Here is a 15931-nt window from a genome sequence, read left to right on the forward strand (position 1 = left end):
AGACACAGGGCCCCGGGCCCAGGGTTAGGGCTTTAGGGCCAGGGCCCGGGGCCCAGGGTTAGGGCTTTATGGCCAGGGTCCTGGGCCCAGGGTTAGGGCTTTAGTGGCAGGGCCCGAGGCCCAGGGTTAGGGCTTTAGGGGCAGTGCCCGGGGCCCAGGGTTAGGGTTTTAGGCTCAGGGACCGGGGCCCAGGGTTAGGGTTTTAGGCTCAGGGCCCAGGGCCCAGGTTTAGGGTTGTTTTAGGGTCAGGGCCAGGGCCCAGGGTTAGGGTTGTTTTAGGGTCATGGCCAGGGCTCAGGGTTAGGGTTGTTTTAGGGTCAGGGCCAGGGCCCATGGTTATGGTTGTTTTAGGGTCAGGGCCAAGGGTTAGGGTTGTTTTAGGGTCAGGGTCCAGGGTTAGGGTTGTTTTAGGGACAGGGCCCAGGGTTTGGGTTGTTTTGTTGTTAGGGCCCAGGGTTAGGGTTGTTTTAGGGTCAGGGCCCAGGGTTTGGGTTGTTTTAGGGTCAGGGCCTATGGTTAGGGTTGTTTTCGGGTCAGGGCCCATGGTTAGGGTTGCTTTAGGGTCTGGGCCCAGAGTTAGGGTTGTTTTAGGGTCAGGGTCCGGGGTTAGGGTTGTTTTAGGGTCAGGGCACAGGGTTAGGGTTGTTTTAGGGTCAGGGCCAGGGCCCAGGTTTAGGGTTGTTTTAGGGTTAGGGCCCAGGGTTAGCGTTTTAGGCTCAGGTCCAGGGCCCAGGGATAGGGTTTTAGGCTCAGGGCCAGGGCCCAGGTTTAGGGTTGTTTTAGGGTCAGGTCCAGGGCTCAGGGTTAGGGTTGTTTTAGGGTCATGGCCAGGGCCCAGGGTTAGGGTTGTTTTAGGGTCAGGGCCAGGGCCCAGGAATATGGTTGTTTTTGGGTCAGAGCCCAGGGTTAGGGTTGTTTTAGGGTCAGGGCCCAGGGTTGGGGTTGTTTTAGGGTCAGGGCCAAGGGTTAGGGTTGTTTTAGGGTCAGGGCCCATGGTTATGGTTGTTTTAGTGTTAGGGCCCAGGGTTAGGGTTTTAGGCTCAGGGCCCAGGGTTAGGGTTTTAGGGTCAGGACCCAGGGTTAGGGTTTTAGGGTCATGGCCCAGGGTTAGGGTTTTAGGGTCAGGGCCCAGGGTTAGGGTGATTTCCAGGAAGTGACCTCACAGTGACTCAAGCTACCACTTACTGTTGATTGTGATGAAATGCCAGCTGAGGCACATGCCTTGGGAGCTAAGTGGTTGCTGCCCTTGACTACTATGAAGACTGGTGTGGGAAGGGTCGCTTTGGATGCACTTGAGCAGGGGTCCCCCATCCCTGAGCCATGGAGCCGTAAGGAGCCACACAGCAGGTGAGTGGTGTCGAGTGAGGGAGTGAGGGAAGCTTCGTCTGTATTTACAGCCACTCCCCTTTGCTCACATTCCCGCCTGAGCTCCACCTTCTCAGATGAGCAGCAGCATTAGATTCTCATAGGAGAACGCACCCTGTTGTGAACCGTGCATGTGAGGGATCTAGGTTGCGCTGTGCTTATGAGAATCTAATACCTATTGATCTGTCACTTTCTCCCATCACGCTCAGGTGGGACCATCCAGTTTCAGGAAAACAAGCTTAACACGCCCACTGATTCTACATTATGGTGAGTTCTATAATTATTTTATTATATATTCCAGTGTAATAATGGAAATGAAGTGCCTAATCAACGTAAATGTGCTTAAATCTTTTGGCCCAGCTCCTACCTCCCGGCAGCCTCGCCAGGCCCAGAACTCTCTCCAGTCAGCCTCTACAGACCAAGCTCATGACTCACAATGGCCTATTTAGGCCCATACCCTACCTCACGGCAGTCTCCGCAGATGAGCCTACTGCCTCACAACAGCCTCCACAGGCACAGCTCCATCGTTACAATGGCCTCTTTAGACCCAGCTCCTGCCACCCAGCCTTCTCTCCAGGCCCTGAACTTTCTCCGTAAGTTGAGGTAGCTGGGACTGTAGGTATACATGACGATACTTGGCTAATTTTTAAATTGTTTTGCAGACATGGGGTCTCACTTTGTTGGCCAGGCTGGTGTCAAACTAATGGCCTCAAGTGACCCTTCCACCCCTGCCTCCCATCCTCGAGGTATGTGCCACCACAAGGGGCACTTGTTCAATTTTCTAAAGAAAAAATTTCTAAAGTAAGACTGTGGGATGATGGCAGGAAGACAAAAGAAAAACAGAAGAATAAGTTAAAATGACTTATTCACACATATTCTTTTGACAGCAAGAAGAACTGTTAGTATATACATTCCTTACAAACAAACAAACGGCAGATAAACAATGTTGTATAGGAACTTCAACACACACTGTACAATATTCCCACTTTGCTGACATAAGTTATGGAAATTTCATGGTTTCCTTGAGTGTCGCTACCAGTATTTTGCTTCTCTGATGATTTTTATCAACTTCCTCATCTGTTAACTTCTCTCCAAGGTATGTCATGTCACGACATACTGCCGCTGCACGAACACGGCCAGTGTCTTCCTATTAAACATGTAGAATGCTTTCCTAATTTCTCCTTTTACTCTGTGTCTTTGTGTTCTGCATTTTCCTTACTTTTATTGTCAGAAACTCCAGAAAGTGAATCGTACTAATTTATCACGATTTGCTTTATTAATTTATACTATGCTTATATGGAATTTTGCCCAACAGACCTCATTACAATTTGGGCCAGGGCCCAGGGTTAGGGTTGTTTTAATGTCAGGGTCCAGAGTTAGGGTTGTTTTAGGGTCAGGGCCCAGGGTTAGGGTTGTTTTAGGGTCAGGGCCCAGGGTTAGGGTTGTTTAAGGGTCAGGGCCCAGGGTTAGGGTTGTTTCAGGATCAGGGCCCTGAGTTAGGATTGTTTCAGGGTCAGGGCCGAGGGTTAGGGTTTTTTCAGGGTGAGGGCCCAGGGTTTGGGTTGTTTTAGGGTCAGGGCCCAGGGTTAGGGTTGTTTTAGGGTCAGGCCCAGGGATAGGGTTGTTTCAGGGTCAGGGACCAGGGTTAGGGTTGTTTCAGGGTCAGGGCCCAGGGTTAGGGTTGTTTCAGGGTCAGGGCCCTGGTTTAGGGTTGTTTCAGGGTCAGGGCCGAGGGTTAGGGTTGTTTTAGGGTCAGGTCCTTGGCGCAGGTTTAGGGTTGTTTTAGTGCAAGGGCCAAGGGTTAGGGTTGTTTTAGGGTCAGGCCAGGGCCCAGGGTTAGGGTTGTTTTAGGTCAGGGCCAGGGCCCAGGGATAGGGTTGTTTTAGGGTCAGGGCCAGGGCCCACGTTTAGGGTTGTTTTAGGGTCAGGGCCAGGGCCCAGGGTTAGGCTTGTTTTAGGGTCAGGTCGAGCGCCCATGGTTAGGCTTGTTTTAGGGTCAGGGCCAGGGCCCAGTGTTAGGCTTGTTTTAGGGTCAGGGCTAGGGCCCAGGGTTAAGGTTGTTTTAGGGTCAGGACCTGGGCCCAGTGTTAGGCTTGTTTTAGTGCCAGGGCCCAGGGTTAGGCTTGTTTTAGGGTTAGGGCCAGGGCCCAGGTTTATTCTTGTTGTAGGGTCAGGGCCAGGGCCCAGGGATAGGGTTGTTTTAGGGTCAGGGCCAGGGCCAAGGATTAGGGTTGTTTTAGGGTCAGGGCCAGGGCCCAGGGTTAGGCTTTTTTTAGGGTCAGGGCCAGGGCCCAGGGTTAGGGTTATTTTAGGGTCAGTGCCCAGGGTTAGTGTTGTTTTAGGGTCAGTGCCCAGGGTTAGGGTTGTTTTAGGGTCAGGTCCAGGGCCCAGGGTTAGGCGTGTTTTAGGGTCAGGGCCAGGGCCCAGGGTTAGGGTTGTTTTAGGGTCAGGGCTAGGGCCCAGGTTTAGGCTTGTTTTAGGGTCACGGCCAGGTCCCAGGGTTAGGGTTCTTTTAGGGCCAGGTGCCATGGTTAGGGTTTTACCGTCAGGGCCAGGGCCCACAGTTAGGGTATTAGGCTCAGCGCAAGGGCCCAGGGTTAGGGTTTTAGGCTCAGTGCCATGTCCCAGGGTTAGGGTTTTAGGGTCAGGGCCTGGGCCCAGGGTTAGGTTTTTACGGTCAGGGCCCAGGGTTAGAGTTTTAGGGTCAGGGCCCAGGGTTAGGGTTTTAGGGTCAGGACCCAGTGTTAGGGTTTTAGGGTCATGGCCCAGGGTTAGGGTTTTAGGGTCAGGGCCCAGAGTTAGGGTGATTTCCAGGAAGTGACCTCACAGTGACTCAAGCTACCACTTACTGTTGATTGTGATGAAATGCCAGCTGAGGCACATGCCTTGGGAGCTAAGTGGTTGCTGCCCTTGACTACTATGAAGACTGGTGTGGGAAGGGTCGCTTTGGATGCACTTGAGCAGGGGTCCCCAATCCCTGAGCCATGGAGCCGTAAGGAGCCACACAGCAGGTGAGTGGTGTCGAGTGAGGGAGTGAGGGAAGCTTCGTCTGTATTTACAGCCACTCCCCTTTGCTCACATTCCCGCCTGAGCTCCACCTTCTCAGATGAGCAGCAGCATTAGATTCTCATAGGAGAACGCACCCTGTTGTGAACCGTGCATGTGAGGGATCTAGGTTGCGCTGTGCTTATGAGAATCTAATACCTATTGATCTGTCACTTTCTCCCATCACGCTCAGGTGGGACCACCCAGTTTCAGGAAAACAAGCTTAACACGCCCACTGATTCTACATTATGGTGAGTTCTATAATTATTTTATTATATATTCCGGTGTAATAATGGAAATGAAGTGCCTAATAAACTTAAATGTGCTTAAATCTTTTGGCCCAGCTCCTACCTCCCGGCAGCCTCGCCAGGCCCAGAACTCTCTCCAGTCAGCCTCTACAGACCAAGCTCATGACTCACAATGGCCTATTTAGGCCCATACCCTACCTCACGGCAGTCTCCGCAGATGAGCCTACTGCCTCACAACAGCCTCCACAGGCACAGCTCCATCGTTACAATGGCCTCTTTAGACCCAGCTCCTGCCACCCAGCCTTCTCTCCAGGCCCTGAACTTTCTCCGTAAGTTGAGGTAGCTGGGACTGTAGGTATACATGACGATACTTGGCTAATTTTTAAATTGTTTTGCAGACATGGGGTCTCACTTTGTTGGCCAGGCTGGTGTCAAACTAATGGCCTCAAGTGACCCTTCCACCCCTGCCTCCCATCCTCGAGGTATGTGCCACCACAAGGGGCACTTGTTCAATTTTCTAAGGAAAAAATTTCTAAAGTAAGGCTGTGGGATGATGGCAGGAAGATAAAAGAAAAACAGAAGAATAAGTTAAAATGACTTATTCACACATATTCTTTTGACAGCAAGAAGAACTTTTAGTATATACATTCCTTACAAACAAACAAACGGCAGATAAACAATGTTGTATAGGAACTTCAACACACACTGTACAATATTCCCACTTTGCTGACATAAGTTATGGAAATTTCGTGGTTTCCTTGAGTGTCGCTACCAGTATTTCGCTTCTCTGATGATTTTTATCAACTTCCTCATCTGTTAACTTCTCTCCAAAGTATGTCATGTCACGACATACTGCTGCTGCACGAACACGGCCAGTGTCTTCCTATTAAACACGTAGAATGCTTTCCTAATTTCTCTTTTTACTCTCTGTCTTTGTGTTCTGCATTTTCCTTACTTTTATTGTCAGAAACTCCAGAAAGTCAATCGTACTAATTTATCACGATTTGCTTCATTAATTTATACTTTGCTTATATGGAATTTTGCCCAACAGACCTGATTACAATTTCTAACCTGTTTTATTTTGTTTTCTTTTTTCTGAGACAGGGTCTCCCTCTGTTGTCCGAGGCTGGAGGGTAGTAGTGCTATCGCAGCTGACTGCAGCCTCAACCTTCCAGGCTGAAGCGATCCTCCCATCTCAACCTCCCACGTGGCTGAGACTACAGGTGCTTGCCACTATGCCCAACTAATATTTGGTATTTTCGTATACGTGGATTCCAGAGGGGTGACAGCGAAACGTGAGTAAGCATGGATTTTGGTATATGCAGAGATGGGGGGCTGTAACTAATTCTGTATACTGAGGGACGGCAACTGTTTATGTTTTTACAATTACACTGTAGGATACATACTGTTGCATAGCCTTGAAAATAATAATTTTTAATGGAGTGGAAGAATAATAATAATATTGCTAAAAGTAGCAGCTGGCCAGGTGTGGTGGCTCACACTGGTAATCGCAACACTTTGGGAGGCTGAGGCAGGAGGATGGCTTGAGGCCAAGAGTTTGCGATAGGCCTTGGAAACAAAGGGGGAGTCACCATCCCTACAGAAAAATACATGAATTAGCCTAGTGTGGTGGCACGTTCCTGTAGTCCCAGGTACTTGGGAGGCTGAGGTGGGAGGATCACTCAAGCCCAGGGAGGCTGAGACTGCAGTGAGTCATGATCAGGCCTCTGCACTCCAGCCTGGGTGACAGAGTGAGACCCTGTCTCAAAACAACAAAAAAGTAGCAGCAACATCAACTGACCTTTTATACCAGGTGCCTATTGATACCATAGTTTAATTTCTTAGAACTGTTTCTTATTTCACTTACCAACTCTGTCTTCAGTTACTCCCAGATTTTTACTGTGTGTGTACAGATGACCTTTTGTTTAGATTGAATTGTCTCCCCAGAAGTAAGATTACTGTGAGTCATGGTGAATGGACATTCTCATTACCCTTGATGTAAATTGACAGGGTTTTGGGTGCCTCCCAGCTATACTCTTAGCACTTTGGGAGGCTAAGAGAGGAGGATTGCTTGAGGCCAAGAGTTGGAGGAGGCAGTATGGCAGTATGGTGAGACCCTGTCTCCATTATTTTAAAAAATTGACAAGCTTTACCCGGAAAGGCTTATACACAATGTAAACACCCCTCATAGTATAAGAAAGTGCCCATTTCACTGCACCTTTGCCAGCACAGGGTATTATAATTTAGTAAGTCATTTTTTGTTTGATTATTTTAAATAGATAAAAGACCTCATATTACTTTACTTGTCACATTTCAACATCTTTCCTTAGCTTATTAGCTCTATCTCTTTTCTGTCTGTAAATGGTTGTTGTTGTTTTGTTCTTTGAGACAGGGTCTTGCTCTGTCCCAGGCTGGACTGTAGTGGCATAATCATGCCTCGCTGCAGCCTTGACCTCCCAGGCTCAAACTTCAGCATTCCGAGTAGCTGGGACTACAAGTGTGCACCACCACTCCCAGCTAACTTTTTTCTTCTTTTGGATAGAGACAGGTTCTCACTGTGCTGTCCAGACCGGTCTCTAGCTCCTGGCCTTAAGCAATCCTCCTGCATTAGCTTCTCAAATTGCTGGAATTTCAGGCATGAGCCACCATGCCTGGCCTGGGCTAGTCCTGTATTCTCTAGAGTTCTCTTTACTTTGTGCTAGCCAATCTCTCATTATGCTGTTCACCTGTTATAATGAATAATTCTCCGTATTAAATTTTACCACTTTAAACTTTTGAGTGGTTTATGCTTCCTGATTGGACTCTGACTAATATGTTAGGAAGGGTCCCAGGAGATAAACCCACACAGATGGGATTTGGGCATAGGTTTGGTTTCCCAGGGGGCAGTGCTGAGCTCTTTGCCAGTGGGAAATGGGATGCTGGTGATTTCCAGGAAGTGACCTCACAGTGACTCAAGCTACCACTTACTGTTGATTGTGACAAAATGCAAGCTGAGGCACATGCCTTGGGAGCTAAGTGGTTGCTGCCCTTGACCACTATGAAGACTGGTGTGGGAAGGGTCGCTTTGGATGCACTTGAGCAGGGGTCCCCAACCCCTGAGCCATGGAGCCGTAGGGAGCCACACAGCAGGAGGTGAGTGGTGTCGAGTGAGGGAGTGAGGGAAGCTTCGTCTGTATTTACAGCCACTCCCCTTTGCTCACATTCCCGCCTGAGCTCCACCTTCTCAGATGAGCAGCAGCATTAGATTCTCATAGGAGAACGCACCCTGTTGTGAACCGTGCATGTGAGGGATCTAGGTTGCGCTGTGCTTATGAGAATCTAATACCTATTGATCTGTCACTTTCTCCCATCACGCTCAGGTGGGACCATCCCGTTTCAGGAAAACAAGCTTAACACGCCCACTGATTCTACATTATGGTGAGTTGTATAATCATTTTATTATATATTGGATATATAATACGTATATATATTTATATATATGTAATAATGGAAATAAAGTGCCTAATAAATGTAAATGTGCTTAAATCTTTTTAAGCAGATTCTTCAGGCCCAGCATCTGCCTCACTGTGGACCCCCCAAGCCAAGCTCCCAACCTTTCAGCAGCTTCTACACACCCAGCTCCCGCCTGCCAGTGGCCTCTTCAGGCCCATGGGGCTCATTCCTCACAACAGCCTTTCCAGTCCCAGTTTTTCCCTTCCGGCGGCCTCTCCGGGCTGAGAACCTCCTCAAGTCGGCCTCTCCAGACTCACTTGCACCCTCCAGGCGTCCTCTCCGGGCCAAGCTCCTCTTCCTGGCTGCGTCTCCAGGCCCGACTCCTGCCTCTCAACAACCTCTTTGGACTCAGTGCCTACCCATCTCCTGGCGTCCTTGGTCGGCCCACAGCTTCCTCAAGCCAAGCTCCCCAGGCCCAGGTCAGGCCTCACGGTGCCCCCTCCACGATGAGCTCCTGCCCTCCAATGGCACCTGCAGGACCCAAATGGTCTCCGGTCGGTGGGCTCCTCCACGCCAAGCTTGGGCCTCCCGGTGACCTCTGCAGGCCCAAGTTGTCCTGAAGTCGGCATCTCCCAGCCATGCCTCCCAGCAAGTAAGCAAGCTCTTTTGGCTCAACTCCTGCCCAGCTCCCAACCGCCTTTGTAGGTCCCGAACTTTCTCCAGCCAAGTTCTTTGGGCCTCATTCCTGCCGCCCGGTGGCCTGTACGGGCCCAGCAATGGTTGGAGAACGGCCTCTGCAGGTCCCGCTCTTGCCTCCCAGGGGCCTCTCCAGGCCCAGCTCTTGCCCCCACGGCGGCCACCTGGGGCCAAGTCCCTGCCTGCCTCCCAGCAGCCCACATGCGGCCCAGCTCCTCCCTCACGGTGGCCTGTTGATGCCCATGCCTCTGGTACCCTGCCCAGAGGCATGAGCCCCTGCCACACACTGGCTCCTCCCACGCTGAGAGAGGTCAGCGTGAGCCCTTGCCTCACACCGGCCCCTCCCATGCTGAGAGAGGTCAGCGTGAGCCCCTTGCCTGACACTGGCTCCTCCCACGCTGAGAGAGGTCAGCGTGAGCCCTTGCCTCACACCGGCCCCTCCCATGCTGAGAGAGGTCGGCGTGAGCCCTTGACTCACACCGGCCCCTCCCACGGTGAGAGAGGTCAGCGTCAGCCCCTTGCCTCACACCGGCCCCTCCCACGCTGAGAGAGGTCGGCGTGAGCCCTTGCCTCACACCGGCCCCTCCCACAGTGAGAGAGGTCAGCGTCAGCCCCTTGCCTCACACCGGCCCCTCCCACGCTGAGAGAGGTCGGCGTGAGCCCCTTGCCTCACACCGGCCCCTCCCACGCTGAGAGAGGTCGGCGTGAGCCCTTGCCTCACACCGGCCCCTCCCACGCTGAGAGAGGTCAACATGAGCCCCTTGCCTCACACCGGCCCCTCCCACGCTGAGAGAGGTCAACATGAGCCCCTTGCCTCACACCGGCCCCTCCCACGCTGAGAGAGGTCAACATGAGCCCCTTGCCTCACACCGGCCCCTCCCACGCTGAGAGAGGTCGGCGTGAGCCCTTGCCTCACACCTGCCCCTCCCACGCTGAGAGAAGTCAACATGAGCCCCTTGCCTCACACCGGCCCCTCCCACGCTGAGAGAGGTCGGCGTGAGCCCCTTGCCTCACACCGGCCCCTCCCATGCTGAGAGAGGTCAACATGAGCCCCTTGCCTCACACCGGCCCCTCCCACGCTGAGAGAGGTCGGCGTGAGCCCCTTGCCTCACACCGGCCCCTCCCACGCTGAGAGAGGTCGGCGTGAGCCCCTTGCCTCACACCGGCCCCTCCCACGCTGAGAGAGGTCGGCGTGAGCCCTTGCCTCACACCGGCCCCTCCCACGCTGAGAGAGGTCAACGTGAGCCCCTTGCCTCACACCGGCCCCTCCCACGCTGAGAGAGGTCGGCATGAGCCCTTGCCTCACACCGGCCCCTTCCACGCTGAGAGAGGTCAACATGAGCCCCTTGCCTCACACCGGCCCCTCCCACGCTGAGAGAGGTCAACGTGAGCCCCTTGCCTCACACCGGCCCCTCCCACACTGAGAGAGGTCGGCGTGAGCCCTTGCCTCACACCGGCCCCTCCCACGCTGAGAGAGGTCGGCATGAGCCCCTTGCCTCACACGGGCCCCTCTCACTCTGACAGAGGTCAGCCTGAGCCCTTGTCTCACACCGGCCCCTCCCACGCTGAGAGAGGTCGGCGTGAGCCCTTGCCTCACACCGGCCCCTCCCACGGTGAGAGAGGTCGGCGTCAGCCCCTTGCCTCACACCGGCCCCTCCCACGCTGAGAGAGGTCGGCGTGAGCCCTTGCCTCACACCGGCCCCTCCCACGCTGAGAGAGGTCAGCGTGAGCCCCTGCCTCAACAGGCCACCGTGAGGGAGGAGCAGGGTCGCACGCGGGCTGCTGTGAGGCAGGCAGCGACTTGGGCCTGGGAGGTCGTGGTGGGGTGAGAGCTGGGCTTGGAGACTCCCCTGGGAGGCAACAGCGGGGCCTACAGACTCTGTTCTCCAGCCAGAGCTGGGACTGTTCAGGTACTGGGAGGTGGGATGTGGGTCTGAAGAGCTTGGTTGCAGAAACTTCGGGGTCTACAAACGCAGGCGGGAGCTGAGCCAAAAAAGCTTGTTTGCTGGGAGGCGGGAGATGCAGCCAGGAGAAACAGCTGTGCCTGCAGAGGCCGCCATGCGGGAGGCGGAGGCCGGGCCTCCTCAAATCGGCCTCTCCAGACCCACTTGCAGCCTCCCGGCATCCTCTCCGGGCCCAGCTCTTCCTCCCGGCTGCGTCTCCAGGCCTGAGTCTGGCCTCCCAACAACGTCTTTGGACTCAGCTCCTGCCCAGCTCCCAGCAGGCCCAAGTCGTCATCAAGTCGGCCTGGAATTGGGCCCGGAAGAGCAGCAAGTCGGCCTCCCCGGGCCCAGCTCCGTCCTCTCGGCGGCCTCTCCAGGTGCAAAACTTCCTCGAGTCAGCCTCTCCAGGCCCAGCTCCTCCTGCCTCCCAGTGGCCTCTTTCAGCCCAGACCAGCTCATGGCTCTTGGCGGCCTTCCCAGGCCCCGCTTTTGACTTTTGGTGGCCTCTTCAGGCCCAGAACTTGACCTCCAGTGGGCCTTTGCAGGCCCGGCCTCCTGCCTCTCGAAGGCCTGCACGGGCCCAGACTCACAGCGGACTCACAGCGGACTCTCCATGCCCAGCTAGCTCTCGCCTCATTGCAGCCTCCCGAGTCCAAAGCTCCTGCCTCTCGGCTGCTTCGGCAGGCCCAGCTCCCGCCTGCCAGTGGACTGTTTAGGCCCAGCTCATTCCTCACAACGGCCTTCCCAGGCCCCGTTTTTCCCTTCTGGCAGCCTCTTGGCCTCTAATTTGTTTATCTTTTGTGTATAAATCCCAAAATATTGAATTTTGGAATATTTCCACCATTATGTAAATATTTTGGTAGGTGATTTATTTGGGGTGAGTTTCTGCACCAAGCCCGAATTTTTTATTTTATTTTCCTTATTATTTGGTGTTAAACAGGTTTAATGACGGTCATGGCAACTGTTTGGCACAATGAAAAATATCGCCCATGATCAACGTGTTCTGTTCTGGGGAAGGGGGCAAAGGCAGGGTGAATCACTTTCTTAAAAAGTATAGCTCAAGTTGGGAGTGCAGAGGGAATGGGGAGAAAACCCTCCCGCTGCCTGTGTCGAAGTGCAGGAGCCCCCACCCCCATACTCACCTGAGTCCAGCCCCTCTGGGGAAAGAAGGGGTGCATGAACTCCCCCTAGTCCACAGGCACCTCCCTGTGGCCCAAGGCCCTCTTCACACTCCATCTTGTAGCCCCAACAGGAGCTATTTTCCAAAAAGTGAAAAGCTCTGAAGGTCCCACAATTCATGGTATGTACACCTCCCTCACCAGGGGCTGCAAAGTGGCCTGGAGCTCCATACTGAGTAGAAGTCTTTGGGCCAGAGTCAGCATCTGGCTGACGGTCCGGATATCCTGGTTGGAGTGACCCTGGTGCGCCCTGCCAGGGCCTGGTGCTTGCTGAAGATCATGACCGCCACTCATGGGCCACCGATGTGGTCCTTGTCCCATTTGTTGGGGCTGCGTCCATCCTTCTCAGAAGATGAGTCCTGTTCCTTGCACAGGGCACTGAGGGACTGGGCCTGACATCATCTGAGTGGTAGAGGCAACTGGGTGTCAGGAGACATGATGGAGAGGAAAGCATCATCATGGTCATTCTCTGTCTCACTGTCCAGCAGGGACTCCCCTGAGGGGCCCAGGGCTCCTCCTCCATGGTGGGAGGTGAGCTTTTAACAGGTTCCACCACCCCCAAAGTGTGTGGGGTTGCGGGCCCTGGGCTTTCAGGGCAGGTGGCTCCAGGGGGCCGCCCAGGGTCAACACTCCCTGTGCCACCTGGTGGATGCTCATGAGCAACAGCTGCCAACTTGGCAGGTTGTTTTCTCTGGTTGGAGGCCACTGAGTAACTGGCAGGTTGCTGGGCCTCGTGTGGCTGCAGGGAGGGGTCAGGAAGGGGATGGAGTACCAGGGGAACACGGCCACAGAGTGACCTTCCACATTCCTCCACACGAACATGCTGACGCCACGGGAGGCCTCACTGAATGCAGGCCTGGGGGCCGAGTACTTGGTCCGGGCAGGGAGTTCCTGGCAGGGGCTCACACCTCACCCCCTCCTCAGCCCAGGTGGCTTGGGCCCAGAGAAGTGGGGGTTGGAGAGGAGCAGAAGGCCAGGCCTCAAGTTTTGTTTTTTTTGTTTGTTATTTTGTTTTTGAAATGTAGTTTGACTCTTGTCACCCAGGCTGGAGTGCAGTGGCACGATCTCAGTGGCCTTCATACCTGGCTAATTTTTTGTATTTTTACTGGGGGTGGGGTTGTGCCATGTTGCCCAGGCTGGTCTTGACCTCCCGACCTCAGGTGATCCACCCACCTCAGCCTCCCAAAATGGGATTACGGGCATGAGCCACGGCTCCCAACTTCATTCATTTTTACTTGAAAAACTCCGTTAAGCATTTTTTTAAGGTAGACCTAGTGGTCCTGAATGCCCTCAGCTTTGTTTGTCGAGGAAGCACGTTATTTCTTTTTTCTTTCTGAAGGACAGCTTTGTCAGACATAGTATTAGTTGCTGGCACTTTTTTTCTTTCAGCACTTTGAATGTATTATTCGATTCTGTCCTGACCTGCAAAGTTTCTTTAACTTTTGACTATTTGATTATATTGTGACTTGGTGAGTATCTATTTGGTTTGAACCTCTTTAGGAATCTTTAAGCTTCATGGATTTAGATGTCTAAATCTTTCCCATGATTTAGGCAGTCTTCAGCCATTCTTTAAATAAGCTTTCTTCTCCTTTCTCTACTTTCCTTCTCAAACTCCCATAACCTGACAATGGTTTGCCTAATGGTGTCTTGTTGGCTTTCTTTTCTCTTTTTTTCTTTTCATTTTTTTTTTGAGACAGAGTCCTGCTCTGTCACCCAGGCTGGAGTGCAATGTGTGGTCTAGGCTCACTAGGGTTAGGGTTAGGGTTTTAGGGTAAGGGCGAAGGGTTAGGGTTTTAGGGTAAGGGCGAAGGGTTAGGGTATTAGGGTCAGGGCGAAGGGTTAGGGATTTAGGGTAAGGGCGAAGGGTTAGGGTTTTAGGGTCAGGGCCCAGGGTCAGGGTTTTAGGGTCAGGGCGAAGGGTTAGAGTTTTAGGGTCAGGGCCAGGACCCAGGGTTAGGGTTTTTGGGTCAGGGCCTGGGCCCAGGGTTAGGTTTTTAGGGTCAGGGCCCAGGGTTAGGGTTTTAGGGTCAGGGCCCAGGGTTAGGGTTTTAGGGTCAGGACCCAGTGTTAGGGTTTTAGGGTCATGGCCCAGGGTTAGGGTTTTAGGGTCAGGGCCCAGGGTTAGGGTGATTTCCAGGAAGTGACCTCACAGTGACTCAAGCTACCACTTACTGTTGATTGTGATGAAATGCCAGCTGAGGCACATGCCTTGGGAGCTAAGTGGTTGCTGCCCTTGACTACTATGAAGACTGGTGTGGGAAGGGTCGCTTTGGATGCACTTGAGCAGGGGTCCCCAACCCCTGAGCCATGGAGCCGTAAGGAGCCACACAGCAGGTGAGTGGTGTCGAGTGAGGGAGTGAGGGAAGCTTCGTCTGTATTTACAGCCACTCCCCTTTGCTCACATTCCCGCCTGAGCTCCACCTTCTCAGATGAGCAGCAGCATTAGATTCTCATAGGAGAACGCACCCTGTTGTGAACCGTGCATGTGAGGGATCTAGGTTGCGCTGTGCTTATGAGAATCTAATACCTATTGATCTGTCACTTTCTCCCATCACGCTCAGGTGGGACCATCCAGTTTCAGGAAAACAAGCTTAACACGCCCACTGATTCTACATTATGGTGAGTTCTATAATTATTTTATTATATATTCCAGTGTAATAATGGAAATGAAGTGCCTAATCAACGTAAATGTGCTTAAATCTTTTGGCCCAGCTCCTACCTCCCGGCAGCCTCGCCAGGCCCAGAACTCTCTCCAGTCAGCCTCTACAGACCAAGCTCATGACTCACAATGGCCTATTTAGGCCCATACCCTACCTCACGGCAGTCTCTGCAGATGAGCCTACTGCCTCACAACAGCCTCCACAGGCACAGCTCCATCGTTACAATGGCCTCTTTAGACCCAGCTCCTGCCGCCCAGCCTTCTCTCCAGGCCCTGAACTTTCTCCGTAAGTTGAGGTAACTGGGACTGTAGGTATACATGACGATACTTGGCTAATTTTTAAATTGTTTTGCAGACATGGGGTCTCACTTTGTTGGCCAGGCTGGTGTCAAACTAATGGCCTCAAGTGACCCTTCCACCCCTGCCTCCCATCCTCGAGGTATGTGCCACCACAAGGGGCACTTGTTCAATTTTCTAAAGAAAAAATTTCTAAAGTAAGGCTGTGGGATGATGGCAGGAAGACAAAAAAAAAACAGAAGAATAAGTTAAAATGACTTATTCACACATATTCTTTTGACAGCAAGAAGAACTGTTAGTATATACATTCCTTACAAACAAACAAACGGCAGATAAACAATGTTGTATAGGAACTTCAACACACACTGTACAATATTCCCACTTTGCTCACATAAGTTATGGAAATTTCGTGGTTTCCTTGAGTGTCGCTACCAGTATTTTGCTCCTCTGACGATTTTTATCAACTTCCTCATCTGTTAACTTCTCTCCAAGGTATGTCGTGTCACGACATACTGCCACTGCATGAACACGGCCAGTGTCTTCCTATTAAACATGTAGAACGCTTTCCTAATTTCTCCTTTTACTCTCTGTCTTTGTGTTCTGCATTTTCCTTACTTTTATTGTCAGAAACTCCAGAAAGTCAATCGTAGTAATTTATCACGATTTGCTTTATTAATTTATACTATGCTTATATGGAATTTTGCCCAACAGACCTCATTACAATTTGGGCCAGGGCCCAGGGTTAGGGTTGTTTTAATGTCAGGGCCCAGAGTTAGGGTTGTTTTAGGGTCAGGGCCCAGGGTTAGAGTTGTTTTAGGGTCAGGGCCCAGGGTTAGGGTTGTTTAAGGGTCAGGGCCCAGGGTTAGGGTTGTTTTAGGGTCAGGGCCCAGGGTTAGTGTTGTTTTAGGGTCAGGGCCCAGGGTTAGTGTTGTTTTAGGGTCAGGGCCCAGTGTTAGGGTTGTTTTAGGGTCAGGGCCCAGGGTTGGGGTTGTTTTAGGGTCAAGGCCCAGGGTAGGGTTGTTTTAGGGCCAGGACCCATGGTTAGGGTTTTAGGATCAGGGCCAGGGC

At 52.5% G+C, this 15931-nt stretch overlaps 2 long non-coding RNA genes across 2 annotated transcripts in view; both read left to right on the top strand.

Annotated features, from left to right (window-relative positions):
* Window positions 1-1023: 1023 nt before the first annotated feature.
* The window catches only part of LOC129528386 (uncharacterized), a 74031-nt gene continuing 59123 nt past the window's right edge, over window positions 1024-15931 (top strand). Inside the window, exons 1-7 of the long non-coding RNA XR_010131261.1 lie at window positions 1024-1347; window positions 1575-1632; window positions 1726-1958; window positions 4604-4661; window positions 4755-4987; window positions 14469-14526; window positions 14620-14852. This is a non-coding gene — a long non-coding RNA (uncharacterized lncRNA). The remainder of the gene's footprint in view (window positions 1348-1574; window positions 1633-1725; window positions 1959-4603; window positions 4662-4754; window positions 4988-14468; window positions 14527-14619; window positions 14853-15931) is intronic.
* On the top strand, window positions 6344-11722 carry LOC129528380 (uncharacterized). Its single transcript, XR_010131262.1, has 3 exons — window positions 6344-7790; window positions 8018-8075; window positions 8197-11722. It is a non-coding gene; the product is annotated as an uncharacterized lncRNA (long non-coding RNA).

This window comes from Gorilla gorilla, chromosome 17, assembly GCF_029281585.2.
Source record: "Gorilla gorilla gorilla isolate KB3781 chromosome 17, NHGRI_mGorGor1-v2.1_pri, whole genome shotgun sequence".
Taxonomy (NCBI): domain Eukaryota; kingdom Metazoa; phylum Chordata; class Mammalia; order Primates; family Hominidae; genus Gorilla; species Gorilla gorilla.